This window comes from Triticum aestivum, chromosome 3B, assembly GCF_018294505.1.
Source record: "Triticum aestivum cultivar Chinese Spring chromosome 3B, IWGSC CS RefSeq v2.1, whole genome shotgun sequence".
In the NCBI taxonomy this organism is placed as follows: Eukaryota; Viridiplantae; Streptophyta; class Magnoliopsida; order Poales; family Poaceae; genus Triticum; species Triticum aestivum.
Window position 1 is genome coordinate 603,213,116 of NC_057801.1, and position 16,209 is coordinate 603,229,324.

Sequence of the window (16,209 nt, forward strand, 5' to 3'; positions counted from 1 at the left end):
GTAGGGGGTCTCGAACTGTGTGTCTAGGTGGATGGTAACAGGAGACAAGGGACACGATGTTTTTACCCAGGTTCGGGCCCTCTCGATGGAGGTAAAACCCTACTCCTGCTTGATTAATATTGATGATATGGGTAGTACAAGAGTGGATCTACCGCGAGATCAGAGAGGCTAAACCCTAGAAGCTAGCCTATGGTATGATTATTGTTCGTCCTACGGACTAAAACTCTCCGGTTTATATAGACACCGGAGAGGGCTAGGGTTACACAGAGTCGGTTACAATGGGAGGAGATCTTCATATCGTATCGCCAAGCTTGCCTTCCACGCCAAGGAAAGTCCCATCCGGACACGGGACGGAGTCTTCAATCTTGTATCTTCATAGTCCGGGAGTCCGGCCAAAGGTCATAGTCCGGCCATCCGGACACCCCCTAATCCAGGACTCCCTCAGTAGCCCCTGAACTAGGCTTCAATAATGACGAGTCCGGCGCGCAAGTTGTCTTCGGCATTGCAAGGCGGGTTCCTCCTCCGAATACTTCATAGAAGATGTTGAACACCAGAATAGTGTCCGGCTCTGCAAAATAAATTCCACATGCCACCGTAGAGAGAATAATATTTGCACCAATCTAATTTGCTGACGTATTCCGCAGCGTGACATCATGCCACGGCCAGGCTTTTATTCATTTTACTGTTCCACCTCAGCGCGTTTAGCGAGGCGGTTTCCTTGGCACGTCTTGTCAAAGCAGAGATCGTGTCCCCTTATTCCGGGATTCTCATCAATACGGGCGTGGGTAACCCAACTGTGCCATTAACCGCGGCGCTTGGGAGATAAGCGAGTTTTATTAGGCCGGCGGGGGCTCGTAGTTTCGGCCGCCCATATAAGGGGATAAGTATCTACCCTTTCCATTTACGCCTTCTTCTTCCTTCGCTTATTCGTCCCTACGCACTCGAGCTCCAACGCCCAAGCCTGCACTTCCCACCTCAACCTTCTCCAATCATGTCCGGAGCGGGAGGTAGATGGATGGCCTCCTCCGTCACGGAGGGGCAAACCAAAAAGCTGAGGAAGGCCGGATACTTGTCTGACGACATCGCGCACCGGCTTCCAAATGAGGGGCAACTCATCCCCACCCCCAGGCCCCATGAGAGGGTTGTTTTTCTTCCCCTTTTCCTCCGCGAACTGGGTTTTCCTCTTCACCCGTTCGTCCGGGGGCTCATGTTCTACTACGGCCTAGGCTTGCATGATCTTGCCCCGAACTTCATCCTCAACATCTCAGCATTTATTGTCGTGTGCGAGGCCTTCCTTCGCATCCAGCCTCACTTTGGCCTATGGCTGAATGTCTTCAGCGTCAAGCCGAAAGTCGTGGGCGGCCGCCAAGCGGAGTGCGGAGGTGCCATGGTGGGCAAGATAGCCAACGTTACATGGCTCGAGGGCGCCTTCGTAGAGACCATCAAAGGGTGGCAATCGGGGTGGTTCTATATCACCGAGCCGCGTGACCCCGAATGGGCAGCGGCCCCCGAATTCCGATCTGGTATCCCCACACGGCTCACATCTTTGAAAGAGACGGGCTTGTCATGGGGTAATTCGGCGGAAGTGACCGGACTTGCAACCTGCAACAAAGACCTGATCGGAAGGAAGGTCAAACTCGTCAACATAGTCCAGGTCATGCTCTTCCGCCGGATTCTCCCGTGCCAACGACGGGCTTTCAGCTTGTGGAAGTTCGACCCGGCCCAGCACCAGACTCTGTCCCGGCTCTTCGACACAAAGCATGGGGACGCCTGGAAGGTGCTATTCAAGCTCTGTTGGAAAAGGCAGTGCCTAGGAGGCGCTTAGGCACGCCTAGGCGCTAGGCATTAGCCAAACGCCTTGCCTAGGTAATAAATGGAGATCTAGGCACGACAAGCAAGGAATTGCCTACCCAAGCAAAAAATCATGCCACATACTGCACAGATATGCCAAACGGGTTATATTCCAATGGCATTAGATGGTAATTAACTTATTTATATGCCCTAAACTAATATCAACACCCATATAATAATCATAAAAACACTACGAGTAAGAACTATATTACCGCCTAGGTTGCACCAAGGGCTCTTAGGCACCGCCTAGGCACAAGGCGAAGGCCAACCGCCTCGCTTACGCCTACCGCTTTTTCCAACCTTGTATTCAAGAGATCCGAGGTCTCCCCTCCCGTCACCGAGGATCGCGGATTCTGCGTCGAGCGCCAAGCCAGCGCGATGAGCTTAATTTTCCCTTTACGGGGTATTTGTTTTTCATAGATTTGATTCTATGCGGGATCTAAACCCCCATCTCCTTAACAGGACTGGCAGAAAAAGGCCGGATAGATCAACTGTCCAGCTCCCTTGCCCGAAGACCCAGCGGACGCTCGCTTGACGAAGCTGCTGGTTCCGGCACCTCACGTGGTGCCGGAGAAGAAGGCCAAGAAGAAGGCCATGGGGACTCGAAAGAGTTCCCGGCGCCTGATGGTGTCGGATTCATCGCCCGACAACCCCGAAGCACCCTCCGCCTCTGAGGACGAGGAGGAGGAAGAAGAAGAAGCTTCTCCCCCTCCAATGGGGGAAGGAAGGAAAAGGAAAGTCGCCCCAACTGGGGAGGCCGGAGGGTCCAAGAAGGGGAGAACCCTCCTTCCAGACTACACCTCCGACGCCGAAGTCGGCGGAGAGGAATGGCCATCCAGGGTCAAGCCCGTGGCGAAATCGTAAGCATCCGGTCATCTGAATAACTTATGACGCCCCTCGATTATTTGGCATTTTCTGACGCCGCATTTGATCATGCAGTCCGACCAAGGCTCAGCTTGACGATTCGACGAGCGGCTCCTTGGATTTATCGGATGTGAATAGCGCTTCACTTCCGACGGCCTCCTCCCCTCTCCCTACGGACGACGCCGAGGTGGAGTACCGAATGGGACTAAACCAGGAGGAGGTGGTCCTGGAGGCGCTGTGAGGCGACCTCCCGGACCCCAGGCCCAAAGGGGGTAAAGCCGCGGAGGGATCCAAGTCCCGCCCCGGGCCGGACACTGCTCCGGAACCATCAATGGTTCCAGAGTCCAACAGGCGGCGCCTTCATAAGAAGGGCAAGCCTCCGACGCCGGTGACCTCCATCCATCCGGAGGCGCCGGACAATTTGCTGGAGGTGCTTAACGGTGCCTCCATCGACGAGGAACACCACACTGTTATGAGTGCAGTGATTCAAAAGGTTCAGTCCACCTAGAGCGGGCTGACAGAAGCATGTACAAGTCTGTTAACAGGCTTTGAGGTATGTGTTAAAAACATATAAAAATGTCAGCGCATAGACAGTAGCCCCTGATGCTCAGTTCGGCGTTCGGAAAGAAAAACCGAGCTGAGGATCTAAAAAGATATACGCAGGAGTCTAAAAATGTGTCAATATGGGAATGCAGGCTACGCTGCTGACCTCTACCGCACTGACTGCGGAGATCAATGCATTGAAGGAGAACCTCGAGCGGTCCGAGAAAGAGCTCGGCCGTGCCAAGAAGCAGCTCGAGGACAAGGAGGGTATGTGATACCGCATGTAAATGTATATAGAAATACTTGGTTGCAAATAATGACAGGACCAACGTAAATGTTGCAGGGGCCACAGCCGAGATGGCGACCCTGAAGGAGGCGGTCTCCAAGGCTGAAAACAGTGCAGCCTTGGAGCGCGCCGAGCGAGAGAAGCAGGAGGCGTGGGTGGCGGAGGTGCGGCAAGAGCTCCAGGCTCTCGTGGAAAAACACGAGAGTTTGGAGCGTGACTCGAAGACTTGAGAGTCCGAGCTCGCCTTGGCTCTTGAGAGTGCCAAGACCGCTAAGGCCGAAGCCCAGAAGGCCCTTCAGGAGATCGAGGCGATGAAGAAGATAGCGGCGGGTAAGGCATTCTTTATGCAAAGCAAGAATATAAAAGTAAATTATCTGTTACTTACCCGAATCCGGAGCTCTCCAGGAGCGTTCGCCGATCTGCCCCGTAGTGTGTCTGATGCTGCCGCATTCTACCGAGCCGAAGAGGGGAGCTCGACGGAAAAGGTGTTCTGGTCTCAATATGCTGAGGCCGGACATCCGGTGCCCCTGAGCGACCAGCTGAAGCAGCTGGTCGAACTCCACAAGGTGGCCGAACAGGCCATGAAGGGCCTCATAGTTCGGCTGTGGCCTAGAGAAGCCATGCCTGGGAGCTACTTCGGTCTGGTGCGGCGGCTGGTGGACGCGTGTCCGTGGATTGAGGTCGTCAAGCGCTCCGTCTGTATCGAAGGTGCCCGTCGGGCCCTTGCCCGTGCTAAAGTGCACTGGGGCAAGCTGGACGGTGAGAAGCTTTTGACGGACGCGCCACCGCCGGGCAAGGAGTATCGTACGCCCGAGATGTATTATAAGGGCGTCCTGAAGGGTGCCCGCCTTATAGCGGACGAATGCTCCAAAGATGTAATTTTTGAGTAGACTCGCATCTGTTATCCTGTACGCTGAAAACTTTGTTCATATGCGTTAAGCAACGCTTTGTTAATTTAAAATATTACCTTCTGTGCGGCCGTTTATCAAATCTGAGAGATGCAAGTCGTCGGCTTCTACCCCCATGCCACGAGTGCTGGGGTGTTCGGGATAAACCTGAGCGCTCTTGTTCCCATTCTTGGGTCCATCTAGGGAGGCGCTCAGCACAACGAACCAGGCCATCGGACTTATAATGCTTTATCACTCTCACTTAGCCATAGAATTCTATAATTTTAAATTTCGGCGAAGCCCCTAGTATTCGGAAGACCGAGTTCGGGGCGCTATCCACGCCTAGGCCGGATAAGTCCGGCTCCTCGCTCTAAGCGGCATAAGTCTTTAAGGACTCGAAAAACCTCGCGAACAGCGACCGGTCTCTCGCACTATCATGACGGTCAGTTTTAGCTTTCTCTACTGAGGTGTTAACCCAGCTCAACTGGGGCACAATCGCAGTAGTTCTCCCAGCGCTACCTTAGCCAACATTGCGGAACGTAAGGTACCAAAACATGGGAGCCGGGCAAACCCAACTATTGACCAAAGACATGATTCGGAGCCGATGCATATAGTGCTATAAGTTCGGGGTGCCGCACTCATGAGAGTGTTCGGTCTTCTCACACCATGTTATGGGGTGCTTAAGCCCCTGGTGTATTGGCCGTACCAAAGTGTACGGTTGCAGAATGTCATGACTGAACATATTTGTATATAAAAATAGATGAGTACAATAATAGATAAGAGCTATGTATTGTTTATTAAAAAAGGGCTGCTACGAAAGCAGAACGATACAAGTAGTGCGATAAGCAAGAGATGGGATTATTTGACATGTCCCCCTCCAGGGGCAAGCTGCGGGATTTTAAGTAAAACAGGTATTAAGCTCGTTATAGAGACCACCTGGACATTTGACGCGGCTTGTTCTCTCCCTGGTTGTTGCATCGTGTGTTCGGTGAGTGTATTGCCGGACAGGCCTTCCAAATAGTTGGGTCCTGAAAGTGTGTAAAAAGGAAACGGCGGAATAGGGAGACCCTTAGTGCGGTTGAGCCGCATTCTGGGCATGCCGTAGTTGTGCCCCTCCCCTTATGCCCATGGTATCTCTAAGGCGTAATTATGTACGCGTGGTACCGATATCACCATCTGGCGAGGGTTGGGTTTGGGGCCGCACTGCTATGCTTGCTCGGAACGTGCCAACCGGATTTGTTATAGGTTACTTCGGGCTCGCTTGACGTTGTCCGGACATTTGACACATGGATTGGAGAATTGCCTTGAGAGGCTACTCTGTACTTCCGCCGCCAGGGCCGCCGTGTGCTCCTCCGTTCGGAGAGAGCATTCGGTGTTTCCATTTACCGTGATGACTCCGCGAGGTCCTGGCATCTTGAACTTGAGATATGTGTAGTGCAGCACCGCATTGAATTTTGCGAATGCGGTTCGTCCGAGCAGGGCGTGATAGCCACTGCGGAATGGGACTATATCAAAGATTAACTCTTTGCTTCGGAAATTATCCGGGGATCCGAAGACCACTTCGAGTGTAACCGAGCCTGTACAGCTGGCTTCTACACCTGGTATGACGCCTTTAAAGGTTGTCTTTGTGGGTTTAATCCTTGAGGGATCGGTACCCATTTTTCGCACTGTATCCTGATAAAGCAGGTTCAGGCTATTGCCGCCGTCCATTAGGACTCTGGTGAGGTGAAATCCGTCGATAATTGGGTCTAGGACCAATGCGGCGAATCCGCCGTGACGGATGCTAGTGGGGTGGTCCCTTCGATCAAAAGTGATCGGGCAGGAGGACCATGGGTTGAACTTTGGATCGACTGGCTCCATATCATAGACGTCCTTGAGAGCACGCTTCCGCTGATGTGGGTTGCGTATATCAAGTTCACCGTCCACACTTGCGGGGGGAATCCCTTCTGTCCTCTGTTGTTCGGCGGCCGGGGCTCCTCCTCGTCATCGCTATGCAGCCCCTTGTCTCTAGTTTCGGCACTTAACTTGCCTGCCTGCTTGAACACCCAACAATCCCTGTTGGTGTGGTTGGCTGGCTGTTCGGGGGTGCCGTGTATCTGGCACGAGCGATCGAGTGTCCGATCTAAGCTGGATGGGCCCGAAGGGTTTCTCTTGAATGGCTTCTTCCGCTGACCGGGTTTAGAGCCTCTGAATCCGGCATTGACTGCCGTATCTTCAGTATTGTCGCCATTAATGCGACACTTGTGCTTGTTGCGACGTGACCTGCCATTGTTGTCCTTGGTATCCGAATTGCCAGGGCTCTTGGTTATGTTATTGCTACGAGCTAGCCAGCTGTCTTCTCCCGCAAAAAAGCGGGTCATGAGTGTCGTGAGGGCTGCCATAGATTTCGGCTTTTCCTGTCCTAGGTGCTGGGCAAGCCATTCGTCTCGGATGTTGTGCCTGAAGGCTGCAAGGGCCTCGGCGTCCGGACAGTCGACTATTTGATTTTTCTTGGTTAGGAACCGTGTCCAGAATTGTCTGGCCGATTCCTCTGGCTGCTGGATTATGTGGCTTAGGTCATCGGCGTCTGGTGGTCGCACATAAGTGCCCTGGAAGTTGTCAAGGAATGCGGATTCCAGGTCCTCCCAGCAACTAATTGACTCTGCTGGCAGGCTGTTAAGCCAATGTCGAGCTGGTCCTTTAAGCTTGAGCGGGAGGTATTTGATGGCGTGTAGATCATCACCACGGGCCATGTGGATATGAAGGAGATAATCCTCGATCCATACCGCAGGATCTGTTGTGCCATCGTATGATTCGATGTTTACGGGTTTAAAGCCCTCGGGGATTTGATGATCCATTACTTCGTCTGTGAAGCATAGTGGGTGTGCGGCGCCCCTGTACTGGGCTATATCACGACGCAGCTCGGATGAGCTTGGTCTGTTGTATTCGGCCTGGCCGTACTTATCATGTCCGGCGTGACGGCTAGCGTCACGTGAAGCGGGGCGCCCATGCGATCCGTAGATCGATCTTGTTTGCCTTGCCTTATTCTCCAATATGTCTTGCAGGTCTGTTGCGTCTCCCCGTACTCTGGTATGTTTTGAGCGGTGCCGGGGTGCGGCTTGGGTCGAGGGCCCGAAGGCCTCTCTGTCGGGGCCATGGGGTGGCCGATCGGGCGCATCGTACGCTGGTGATGTAGGTTTAGTTGATTCCTCCTCGAGTTGGGGTAGCAGCCTGCGCTTTGGGTAGCTCTTGGAGGGGCGTTCGAGTTTATACTCTTCGGCCGCCAGGACTTCGGTCCATCTGTCGGCTAGCAAGTCTTGGTCAGCTCTAAGCTGCTGCTGTTTTTTCTTGAGGCTGCTTGCCATGGCCATAAGCCTGCGTTTGAAACGCTCTTGTTCGACGGGATCCTCTGGCACGACGAATTCGTCGTCGTTGAGGCTTGCCTTGTCTTCGGAGGGAGGCATATAATTGTCGTCCTCGACCTCTCTGTCGGCCGCTCTCTCATGAGGGTTGGCTCCTTCGTCCTCCTGCACTGAATCCTGCTGGAGGGGGTTGTCTTCGGCACTGTCGGGCATGTTGTTATATCCGGTGCCGGAATCGCCGTTTTTGCTTTGGCGGGACTTAGAGCGGCGCCGCTGACGTCGGCGCTTGGGTTGCTTCTTGGAGGGGTCGTCCTCCGTTTTTTCATCGCCATCCCCTGCTTTGGAGGTGTCCACCATGTATATGTCATCTGATGAGGTGGCTTTCCAGTTCCCTGTAGGTGCTGGCTCTTGGTCGTCTCCTTCATCGGCGTCCATACCGTCGATGTCTTCAGAGTCAAAGTCGGGCATGTCAGTTAAATCATCGACAGTGGCTACGAGGTGGGTGGTGTGTGGGCCTTGAATTTCTTCGTCGTCCGCATCCCAACCATGCTGACCGTAATCCGGCCAGGGCTCTCCTGACAAAGAGAGAGACTTTAGTGAATTCAGGATATTGCCAAAGGGCGAGTGCTGAAAGACATCCGTGGCGGTGAACTCCATGATCGGTGCCCAATCGGGTCCGATCGGAAGAGGTGCGGGATATACGGAGTCCGGAACAGAGTCCGGCACCTTGGAGTCACAGGCCCTGCAAAGGACTAGGCTGGTATTCGGCTCTATCGCCGTAGAGATTGCGGATGCCGGGGTGGCGTCCAACCGTCCATCCCCGACTAGCGCAGTCGGCTCCGAGCTAATGATCGGAGCGGACACCTGAGCGGCACTCTGGGCACTGTCCGGCAGCAGAGTTAGATCATGCCCATCGGGACAGAGCGGCACGCTCGGCCGTGGCTCGAAACCATCGAAGATCAAGTCCCCACGGATGTCGGCCGTGTAATTTAAGCTTCCAAACCTGACCTGATGGCTAGGGGCGTAGCTTTCGATCTGCTCTAGATGGCCAAGTGAGTTGGCCCGCAGTGCGAAGCCGCTGAATATGAAGATCTATCTGGGGAGAAAGGTCTCACCCTGGACCGCGTCGTGATTAATGATCGAAGAAGCCATCGGGCCTAAAGGTGACGACACAGAGGAACTCTCAATGAAAGCACCAATGCCGGTGTCAAAACTGGCGGATCTCGGGTAGGGGGTCCCGAACTGTGCGTCTAGGCGGATGGTAACAGTAGACAAGGGACACGATGTTTTTACCCAGCTTCGGGCCCTCTCGATGGAGGTAAAACCCTACTCCTGCTTGATTAATATTGATGATATGGGTAGTACAAGAGTGGATCTACCGCGAGATCAAAGAGGCTAAACCCTAGAAGCTAGCCTATGGTATGATTGTTGTTCGTCCTATGGACTAAAACTCTCCGGTTTATATAGACACCGGAGAGGGCTAGGGTTACACAGAGTCGGTTACAATGGGAGGAGATCTTCATATCGTATCGCCAAGCTTGCCTTCCATGCCAAGGAAAGTCCCATCCGGACACGGACGGAGTCTTCAATCTTGTATCTTCATAGTCCGGGAGTCCGGCCAAAGGTCATAGTCCGGCCATCCGGACACCCCCTAATCCAGGACTCCCTCACTCACCCTCCCACAACTATCATCTACTCGAAGAGACCCTTGGAGCTCCTCCACATGGATCTCTTTGGGCCTCCATCCTTTGATAGTCTTGGGGGTTGAAAGTATTGCTTGGTGATTATGGATGATTATTCAAGATACACTTGGGTATATTTCTTCAAGAGGAAGAGTGAGACTCAGCAAACCGTCATCAACGTCAACATGATGCAAATATCTTGACAATAAGGGGTGACAACGGCAATGAGTTCAAGAACTACACCTTAGATGAGTTTCTTAGTGATGAGGGGATCAAGCATCAATATTCTGCAACATACACCCCTCAACAAAATGGTGTTGCGGAGAGGAAGAACCGGACATTGATGGATGCGGCAAGGACCAAGATGGCGGAGTTCAAGTCTCCATACAACTTTTGGGCCAAAGCCATCAACACAGCATGTCATGCATCCAATCGGCTCTATCTCCGCAAAGGCTTGAACAAGACTCCTTATGAAATACTTACCGGTAACAAGCCCAACCTCAAGTACTTCCGGGTGTTCGGGTGTAAGTGTTTCATTCTCAAGAAAGGTGTTCGTTTGTCTAAATTTGAGGCTAGAGCTCATGAGGGCATATTTGTTGGTTATGCTACAAACTCTCATGCTTACCGTGTCCACAACAAGTCCACTGGGCTCATTGTAGAGACGTGTAACATGGAGTTTGCCGAGAATAACGGCTCCCAAGTGGAGCAAAGTGGTACTTGTGATGTAGGTGATGAAATTCCTCCCCAAGCCATAAGAAGAATGGGTGTTGGTCATATCCTACCCATTGAGGAACCCCTTGTGGCCGAAGGAGAAGGACAATGCTCCAGTCAAGTGAAGCCATCACCAACCCAAGACCCACACGCTTCCGAAGAACAAAGTGAAGGCCCTCAACCTCATGAACAAGATCAAGGGCAAGAGAAACCTCAAGATGGTGGTGAACCACCAAATGATGCCTGTCGGTGTCAAAACCGGCGGATCTCGGGTAGGGGGTCCCGAACTGTGCGTCTAGGCGGATGGTAACAGGAGACAAGGGACACGATGTTTTTACCCAGGTTCGGGCCCTCTCGATGGAGGTAAAACCCTACTCCTGCTTGATTAATATTGATGATATGGGTAGTACAAGAGTGGATCTACCACGAGATCAGAGAGGCTAAACCCTAGAAGCTAGCCTATGGTATGATTGTTGTTCGTCCTACGGACTAAAACTCTCCGGTTTATATAGACACCGGAGAGGGCTAGGGTTACACAGAGTCGGTTACAATGGGAGGAGATCTTCATATTGTATCGCCAAGCTTGCCTTCCACGCCAAGGAAAGTCCCATCCGGACACGGGATGGAGTATTCAATCTTGTATCTTCATAGTCCGGGAGTCCGGCCAAAGGTCATAGTCCGGCCATCCGGACACCCCCTAATCCAGGACTCCCTCAGTAGCCCCTGAACCAGGCTTCAATGACGACGAGTCCGGCGTGCAAGTTGTCTTCAGCATTGCAAGGCGGGTTCCTCCTCCGAATACTTCATAGAAGATGTTGAACACCAGAATAGTGTCCGGCTCTGCAAAATAAGTTCCACATGCCACCATAGAGAGAATAATATTTGCACCAATCTAATCTGCTGACGTATTCCGCAGCGTGACATCACGCAACGGCCAGGCTTTTATTCATTTTACTGTTCCACCTCGGCGTGTTTAGCGAGGCGGTTTCCTTGGCACGTCTTGTCAAAGCAGAGATTGTGTCCCCTTATTCCGGGATTCTCATCAATACGGGCGTGGGTAACCCAACTGCGCCATTAATCACGGCGCTTGGGAGATAAGCGAGTTTTATTAGGCCGGCGGGGGCTCGTAGTTTCGGCCGCCCATATAAGGGGATAAGTATCTACCCTTTCCATTTATGCCTTCTTCTTCCTTCGCTTATTCGTCCCTGCGCGCTCGAGCTCCAACGCCCAAGCCCGCACTTCCCACCTCAACCTTCTCCAATCATGTCCGGGGCGGGAGGTAGATTGATGGCCTCCTCCATCACGGAGGGGCAAATCAAAAAGTTGAGGAAGGCCGGATACTTGTCTGACGACATCGCGCACCGGCTTCCAGATGAGGGGCAACTCATCCCCACCCCCAGGCCCCATGAGAGGGTTGTTTTTCTTCCCCATTTACTCCGTGGACTGGGTTTTCCTCTTCACCCGTTCGTCCGGGGGCTCATGTTCTACTACGGCCTGGACTTCCACGATCTGGCCCCGAACTTCATCCTCAACATCTCGGCGTTTATTGTCGTGTGCGAGGCCTTCCTCCGCATACAGCCTCACTTTGGCCTATGGCTGAAGGTCTTCAGCGTCAAGCCGAAGGTCGTGGGCGGCCGCCAAGCAGAGTGCGGAGGTGCCATGGTGGGCAAGATAGCCAACGTTACATGGCTCGAGGGCGCCTTCGTAGAGACCATCAAAGGGTGGCAATCGGGGTGGTTCTATATCACCGAGCCGCGTGACCCCGAATGGGCAGCGGCCCCCGAATTCCGATCTAGTATCCCCACACGGCTCACATCTTGGAAAGAGACGGGCCTGTCGTGGGGTAATTTGGCGGAAGTGACCGGACTTCAAACCTGCATCAAAGACCTAATCGGTAGGAAGGTTAAACTCGTCAACGTAGTCCAGGTCATGCTCTTCCGCCGGATTCTCTCGTGCCAACGACGGGCTTTCAGCTTGTGGGAGTTCGACCCGGCCCAACACCAGACTCTGTCCCAGCTCTTCGACACAAAGCATGGGGATGCCTGGAAGGTGCTATTCAAGAGCTCCGTGGTCTCCCCTCCCGTCACCGAGGATCATGGATTCTGCGCCGAGCGCCAAGCCAGCGCGGTGAGCTTAATTTTCCCTTTACGGGGTATTTGTTTTTCATAGATTTGATTCTATGCGGGATCTAAACCCCCCTCTCCTTAACAGGACTGGCAGAAAAAGGCCGGACAGATCAACTGTCCGGCTCCCTTGCCCGAAGACCTAGCGGACGCTCGCTTGACGAAGATGCTGGTTCCGGCACCTCACGTGGTGCCGGAGAAGAAGGCCAAGAAGAAGGCCACGGGGACTCGAAAGAGTTCCCGGCTCCTGGTGGTGTCGGATTCATCGCCCGACAACCCTGAAGCACCCTCCGCCTCTGAGGACGAGGAGGAGGAAGAAGAAGAAGCCACTCCCCCTCCAACGGGGGAAGGAAGGAAAAGGAAAGGCGCCCCAACTGGGGAGGCCGTAGGGTCCAAGAAGGGGAGAACCCTCCTTCCGGACTACACCTCCGACGCCGAAGACGGCGGAGAGGAATGGCCATCCAGGGTCAAGCCCCTGGCGAAATCGTAAGCATCCGGTCATCCGAATAACTTATGACTCCCCTCCATTATTTGGCATTTTCTAGCGCCGCATCTGATCATGCAGTCCGCCCAAGGCGCAGCTCGATGATTCGACGAGCGGCTCCTTGGATTCGTCGGATGTGAATAGCGCTTCACTTCCGACAGCCTCCTCCCCTCTCCCTACGGACGACGTCGAGGTGGAGTCCCGAAAGGGACTAAACCAGGAGGAGGTAGTCCTGGAGGCGTCGCGAGGTGACCTCCCGGACCCCAGGCCCAAAGGGGGTAAAGCCCCAGAGGGATCCAAGTCTGGCCCCGGGCCGGACGCTGCTCCGGAACCATCAACGGTTCTAGAGTCCAACAGGCGGCGCCTTCGTAAGAAGGGCAAGCCTACGACGCCGGTGACCTTCATCCATCCGGAGGCGCCAGACAATTTGCTGGAGGTGCTTAATGGCACCTCCATCGACGAGGAACACCGCACTGTCATGAGTGCAGTGATTCAGAAGGTTCAGTCCGCCAAGAGCGGGCTGACAGAGGCTTGTACAACTCTATTAACAGGCTTTGAGGTATGTGTTCAAAATCATATAAAAATGTCACCGCATAGACAGTAGCCCCTGATGCTCAGTTTGGCGTTCGGAAAGAAAAGCCGAGCTGAGGATCTAAAAAGATATACGCAGGAGTCTAAAAAATATGTCAATATGGGAATGCAGGCTGCGCTGCTGACCTCTGCCGCACTGACTCCAGAGGTCAATGCATTGAAGGAGAACCTCGAGCGGTCCGAGAACGAGCTCGGCCGTGCCAAGAAGCAACTCGAGGACAAGGAGGGTATGTAATACCGCATGTAAATGTATATTGAAATACTTGGTTGCAAATAATGACAGGACCAACGTAAATGTTCCAGGGGCCACAACCGAGGTGGCGACCCTGAAGGAGGCAGTCTCCAAGGCCGAAAACAGTGCGGCCTTGGAGCGCACCAAGCGAGAGAAGCAGGAGGCGCGGGTGGCGGAGGTGCGGCAAGAGCTCCAGGCTCTCGTGGAAAAACAGGAGAGTCTGGAGCGTGACTCGAAGACTCGAGAGTCCGAGCTCGCCTTGGCTCTTGAGAGTGCCAATACCGCTAAGGCCGAAGCCCAGAAGGCCCTCCAGGAAATCGAGGCGATGAAGAAGATAGCGGCGGGTAAGGCATTCTTTATGCAAAGCAAGAATATAAAAGTAAATTATCTGTTACTTACCCGAATCCGGAGCTCTCTAGGAGCGTTCGCCGATCTTCCCCGTAGTGTGTCTGATGCTGCCGCATTTTATCGAGCCAAGGAGGGGAGCTCGATAGAAAAGGTGTTCTGGTCTCAGTATGCTGAGGCCGGACATCCGTTGCCCCTGAGTGACCAACTGAAGCAGCTGGTCGAACTCCACAAGGTGGTCGAACAGGACATGAAGGGCCTGATAGTTCGGCTGTGGCCTAGAGAAGCCATGCCTGGGAGCTACTTCGGTCTAGTGCGGCGGCTGGTGGACGTGTGTCCATGGATTGAGGTCGTCAAGCGCTCCATCTGTATCGAAGGTGCCCGTCGGGCCCTTGCCCGTGCTAAAGTGCACTGGGGCAAGCTGGACGGTGAGAAGCTTTTGATGGACGCGCCACTGCCGGGCAAGGAGTATAGTACGCCCGAGATGTATCATAAGGGTGTCCTGAAGGGTGCCCACCTTATAGCGGATGAATGCTCCAAAGATGTAATTTTTGAGTAGACTCGCATCTGTTATCCTGTACGCTGAAAACTTTGTTCATATGCGTTAAGCAACGCTTTGTTAATTTAAAATATTACCTTTTGTGCGGCCATTTATCAAATATGAGAGATGCAAGTCGTCGGCTTCTACCCCCATGCCACGAGTGCTGGGGTGTTCGGGATAAACCTGAGTGCTCTTGTTCCCATTCTTGGGTCCATCTAGGGAGGCGCTCAGCACAACGAACCAGGCCATCGGACTTATAACGCTTTATCACTCTCACTTAGCCATACAATTCTATAATTTTAAATTTCGGCGAAGCCCCTAGTATTCGGAAGACCGAGTTCGGGGCGCTATCCACGCCTAGGCCGGATAAGTCCGGCTCCTCGCTCTAAGCGGCATAAGTCTTTAAGGACTCGAAAAACCTCATGAACAGCGACGTCTCTCTCACTATCATGACGGTCGGTTTTTGCTTTCTCTACTGAGGTGTTAACCCAGCTCAACTGGGGCACAATCGTAGTAGTTCTCCCAGCACGACCTTACCCAACATTGTGGAACGTAAGGTACCAAAACATGGGAGCCGGGCAAACCCAACTATTGACCAAAGACATGATTCGGAGCCGATGCATATAGTGCTATAAGTTCGGGGTGCCGCACTCATGAGAGTGTTCGGTCTTCTCACACCATGTTATGGGGTGCTTAAGCCCCTGGTGTATTGGCCGTACCAAAGTGTATGGTTGCAGAATGTCATGACTGAACATATTTGTATATAAAAAGTAGATGAGTACAATAATAGACAAGAGCTATGTATTGTTTATTAAAAAAGGGCTGCTACGAAAGCAGAACGATACAAGTAGTGCGATAAGCAAGAGATGGGATTATTTGACATGTCCCCCTCCAGGGGCAAGCTGCGGGATTTTAAGTAAAACAGGTATTAAGCTCATTATAGAGACCACCTGGACATTTGACGCGGCTTGTTCTCTCCCTGGTTGTTGCATCGTGTGTTCGGTGAGTGTATTGCCGGACAGGCCTTCTGAATAGTTGGGTCCTGAAAGTGTGTAAAAAGGAAACGGCGGAATAGGGAGACCCTTAGTGCGGTTGAGCCGCATTCTGGGCATGCCGTAGTTGTGCCCCTCCCCTTATGCCCATGGTATCTCTAAGGCGTAATTATGTACGCGTGGTACCGATATCACCATCTGGCGAGGGCTGGGGTTGGGGCCGCACTTCTATGCTTGCTCGGAACATGCCAGCCGGATTTGTTGTAGGTTACTTCGGGCTTGCTTGACGTTGTCCGGACGTTTGACACCTGGATTGGAGAATTGCCTTGAGAGGCTACTCTGTACTTCCGCCGCCAGGGCCACCGTGTGCTCCTCCGTTCAGAGAGAGCGTTCAGTGTTTCCATTTACCGTGATGACTCTGCGAGGTCCTGGCATCTTGAGCTTGAGAAATGCGTAGTGCAGCACCGCATTGAATTTTGCAAATGCGGTTCGTCCGAGCAGGGCGTGATAGCCACTGCGGAATGGGACTATATCGAAGATTAACTCTTCGCTTCGGAAATTATCCGGGGATCCGAAGACCACTTCGATTGTAACCGAGCCTATACAACTGGCTTCTACACCTGGTATGATGCCTTTAAAGGTTGTCTTTGTGGGTTTAATCCTTAAGGGATTGATACCCATTTTTCGCACTGTATCCTAATAAAGCAGGTTCAGGCTGCTGCCGCCATCCATTAGG